The sequence below is a fragment of the Gavialis gangeticus genome, unplaced genomic scaffold (genome assembly GCF_001723915.1).
Source record: "Gavialis gangeticus isolate Ggan-Ray unplaced genomic scaffold, GavGan_comp1, whole genome shotgun sequence".
Classification (NCBI taxonomy): Eukaryota; Metazoa; Chordata; order Crocodylia; family Gavialidae; genus Gavialis; species Gavialis gangeticus.
This window is the reverse complement of record NW_017729008.1, coordinates 40,677,934-40,682,875: the sequence shown is the minus strand read 5'-3', so window position 1 is coordinate 40,682,875 and position 4,942 is coordinate 40,677,934. Positions and strand designations below refer to the sequence as shown.

General features: G+C 43.0%; 1 protein-coding gene across 2 annotated transcripts in view; it reads right to left on the bottom strand.

Annotated features, from left to right (window-relative positions):
* EXOC4 (exocyst complex component 4) overlaps window positions 1-4,942 on the bottom strand; it is a 790,055-nt gene that overhangs the window by 608,592 nt on the left and 176,521 nt on the right. The gene's annotated exons all lie outside the window — the stretch shown is intronic.

The window sequence follows — 4,942 nt, the reverse complement described above, 5'->3', positions numbered from 1 at the left end:
GACGCAAGCAAAAAGTAATAATAAAATAAGTCATCAAATGGTCTCTGTTCTGCACTCACACCAGGATGAGAGAATTTTGAAGATGAGTCTTCAAAAAATAAATTCCACTCTCCTAATACATCTGCTAAAATCGCAGCAAAGCAATAAAACACATTCAGCAAATGGAAGGCCCAGACGGACAGAGGAAGGTGACAAACATGGTGGGACAACCAGGTCTAAGGCTTTGAGAGAGAAATGCTGGTTACAAATTTTTTTAAAAGTTAAAAAAAAAACCCACAGTGAAAGAAAAATGATGGTGCTGTGGCTGCTAAAAAGACCCTTCAAGCACAGGGCAGTGAAAATGCCATACTGCATGTGCTTTGCAGCATTTCACCTCTCAGATCCCCCTGGATTGAACAGGGGTTTTTTATATTCAGAAACAGAATTAAATTCTACATTTGCACAAAAATTACTTCTCTGCCTTGACCTGGGGGGATAATTACGTGCTGCACAATAACTATATGACAAAATAATCAGCCAGGGTTGATAGAATAGCACGTTCTTCTGAGCCTTAAAGAAAGGGGAAAAAAAATTCCCTAAGTAGTTTTTGCTGGCTGAAATTGATGCCTGTATTGTAAAGGTATGCCTCTGTCCTTTTAATTACGGCCCCACCAAGTGGACACTTGGTACGTTGTAAACACCCTTCTGTTTATACGTGCAATAATTCTACGATCTAAATATGTCAGTCTCCAAAAGAAAAGAATGAGACGCATGAAGTACAAAAACCAAGGGCATTAAATAGATTGCACTGCCCATCTAAAAAAAAAAATTAAAAATAAAAAAAAAAATAACGAAAAGGTGAAAACTTCTGATTATTCTCAACTGAACCATGTGCAACTGAGGTTTACATTTTAAAAAGTCACTTGCGACTTGTGTTTTGGGGACTCTGTCTACACACACTTTATGAATTCAGATGGATCTTATGAAATGGTTATATCATCAGGCACCTCTGTGTACGTGAAGTCAGAGGTAGGTCACTGGGGCTTTGCTTCATAATCCACTCCAAAACAGACAAAATTATTAAACTCAGTCTTTCTCTGACCACCAGACGATGAGCATGCCAAGGGAGGCATCAGTGAAGAAACCAAGTCTGCCAACCTTAGCTTCCTTCAGACAAAGCAACACTGGTCCCAGGGAGCTACCGCTTTCCATGAAGGGATAACAGACCACACGGACCAACAGAAACGTGCCACAGGTACTAAAAGAAAGAGGAAAGTGCACAGATCTAACATACCAGGACTTGAATACGGCAGCCTGGTGAGCATTTAGCCAAGGGAAACTACCAGGCTGGCCTAGGCTGCCACTGGAACTGGTGAACTTTCAAAAAAATAACACAACACTCATTTTACAGGAGGAATTACTGATGATCAGGGAACCTGGTTTTCTCTGATTAAAAAAAAATCCAATTTTCAGATTAAAAAAGTAACCCAAAATCCACAATTTTCTGTGACAGTACTGCATATACATATATACACATATACACGCACACACTAGGTGGTCTTTCATTCTAATCATGGAAAAATGTGGATTTGGGGTTACTTTTCTAAGTCTGAAAAGAGACTGAAAACAGAAGAGATCAACAGGGTAAATGAGCCTCCACTGAGATCTACACTGCAACATCTAGACCCACTGCTGGTACCCGAGTTAATTCCAAGTCTGAAAATTAGGATTTTTTTTTTTAAATCTGAAAAAAACAGGATCCCTGCTGATGATACCCCTTCTTAGCCATGTCCAACAGCTTACACCATCTCCCTGCCCCATGCATGTGCACAGGATCAACCATACGGACAAGTCCATTTGCACCCTAAGGACATCTAGGCTGCAGACTACACCATAACATCAAAGTACCTGAGCTAACTTTAAAACAACCTTGCTTGGGTGCTGGTAACACACCAGTGGCAGCAGCACAGAGATCAGCAGGGTAAATGAGCCTCCACTGAGATCTACACTGCGACATCTAGACCCACTGCTGGTACCCGAGTTAATTCAAGTACACTATACTGCTGTGTAGTCTTACCCTGCATTGAAAACAAGGTCCTGCCTACTCACTCTCATTAGAGCCATCAAAGAGCTCTCTCTTTTTCCCTTTTTTTTACAATATAAAAAAAAAAAAAGATAGATACGCGACTCCTAGTGCCCAATCTAAACTCCACTACAAGTTATATGCCCCTCTCTATATTAACTGTAGGTCTATGAAATAACTGCTACTTTCTTCACTTCCTGTGCTATTGCCCAACGCTGCTCAGCTCTGATCTGTTAAACAGCTATTGAGTTACGCTCTTGAGATGGTTGCAATTCAGAGGTGATGAAAGGGCATCACCTCTGTTCATTTTACACACCCCTTTGGGATAAAAGAAACAGAAGTGCAGGGGATCATTAATGCAGCCCAAGTATGACACATCAAGAGGAACATATGCCTAAGAGATTATACTAATTTGAAGCACACATTGCAAACATATTACACCCTATTCAAAGGATATTTTGATGCTTTCAATTAATATAGGTGAACCTTTCACTCAGACTAATTAGCAATTCCTCCTTTAAAGAGCTATCTACAGAACAGCCAAATACAAAGGGGAAAAATATTCAGCAAAACCTTCAGCCTGAACCTTCACCTATGGGTTTTTGGGGGTTTTTTTGTTTTTTTTTGGGGGGGGGGAGGGGTTGATTGTTTTGGGGTTTTTTTAAGCAGCTAATAGAAAATACAAACCTAGCACTCGAGCAAAGGACATGTAGCTGAATAGTTCAATACGTATAGCAGTGGATATAGTACATAGCAAGTTCTCCACTCAACATCACAATAGAGAGACTTTTTTCAAAAGCTAGAACACACGTTTGTGACCTTGGAGATAAGTCTCCTAATCTGATCATGATCTGCACCTGCACAACCCTTCACTCAGGTATTTGATGTTTGGATTTTCGTTCAAATGACTTTGTAGAGAATGTCAATACGTGTTTAGATGGACTACAAGAACTAAGAAATCATTCTCCTTCTGCTGGTGTTCGCATACAGAATTCATTTAAACCTGCTGATGCAGACTCAGATTATATCAGGTTCATTTTCAGCAAGTGCTGTACATACAAATATGAGAATGCAGGCAGAGCACAGCTGACAGACAGCACACGTAAAAAGGATGGAATTAAGAATAAGAGTTCATACTTACCCTGTGTTAAACTAAAAATGCTTTAAAGTAGAAGGATCACCGTTGTCTACTTACTAAGGAACGAAACCAGGATTTGAGACTCAAAAGCAACAAAGCCCTAACCTGTCTTACATACTTTAAAAAGAATCAAAAGAATTGCATCGGCTGTAAGACGAACCAGAATTGGACCAAATTCTGAGTCATTATGTGAACTACCATATTTCTTCTCAGTTTACCCACTTCAATGATAGGTATTATAAATGCCTACTTCACAGGGCACAGGAAGCATTGTTCATATTTCCAAACGGCACTGAGAACCTGAGATGAAAACATGCAAAGTATAATTATCATCAGCACAAGTCGGTCGTGATTGTTGGTTTAACAGAGTGCTGAGCAAAACTATTTCTTTGACAAAGAGTCACCTCCAGCCATGCTGGGCAATGAGTCAGAGGCAAAGGTGTCCAGTCCTGTTTCAAAACCATTTCCCTCTCTCAAAACTGAAATCAGGATGAGTGTTGATCTCCAGCTGCCATAGCCGGCTGATTTCTAGTGTTGTGGCCCACCCCCTCACTACAAGACACACATCCAGGAAAGGAAAGTATTTCCAGAACTTCACCGTGTTGATAAAAACTGAGTTTTGGACAGCTGCTCCTTTGAGCAACTCAAGCAGCGTGAAGAAAAAAAGGCAGGTGACTTGAACAAACCTGATTATGAGTCAACCCCCCAATTGTGCGTTTGTTAAAACTCACTGAAATACTATGGAAATGGATTCATCACAACTGACATTTGGTAAAAGTAGCACCTCTGCTCCTTTGCATATGCTGAAAAGCACTCGTTTCTGAAGCAACCTTGTAGATGAACAGAACGTACCTGCCATCAGCCTTTTTAGTGTGCATCTCAACCCATCCATTCAAAAATAGCCAGTTTGGGGCCTTCTGTATACCCCAACACCACAATACCCAGCCACTCACAACGTTTAATACACTTCTCCCAATGTTTAATACACTTTAACATTGGTGGTGGACGGGTCATTTTTGGTGGTGGACGGGTCATTTTCAACTTGGAGGGACGTGGGCAGTGGGGTCCCCCACGGCTCAGTCCTCAGGCCTGCACTGTTCAACATCTTCATCAGTGATTTGGATGAGGGGATAAAAAGCCCCCTGTTCAAATCTGCTGATGACACTAAGATGCGGGGGGATGTGGGCATGCTAGAAGGGAGGAATAGGCTGCAATCGGACCTAGACAGGTTACAGGGGTCGGCAGATGAGAACAGGATGGGATTCAACACCGACAAGTGCAAGGTGCTGCACCTGGGGAGGAAGAACCAGCACCACACCTACAGGCTGGGGAACTCCCTTCTCGTCAGGGCAGAGGCAGAAAAGGATCTTGGAGTCCTCATTGACTCCAAGATGAACATGGGCCGGCAGTGTGGGGAGGCAGTCAGGAAGGCCAACCGCACCTTATCATGCATCCACAGATGCATCTCGAGCAGGTCCAGGGAGGTGATCCTCCCCCTCTATGCGGCACTGGTCAGGCCGCAGCTGGAGTACTGCGTCCAGGTCTGGGCGCCGCATTTCAGGAGGGATGTGGACAGCATGGAGAGGGTCCAGAGGAGGCCACTTGCATGGTCAGGGGGCAATAGGGCAGGCCCCACGAGGAGAGGCGATGGGACATGAACCTGTTCAGCCTCCACAAGAGAAGGCTGAGGGGGGATCTAGTGGCTTGTTACAAACTGGTCAGGGGGGATCAGAAGGCATTGG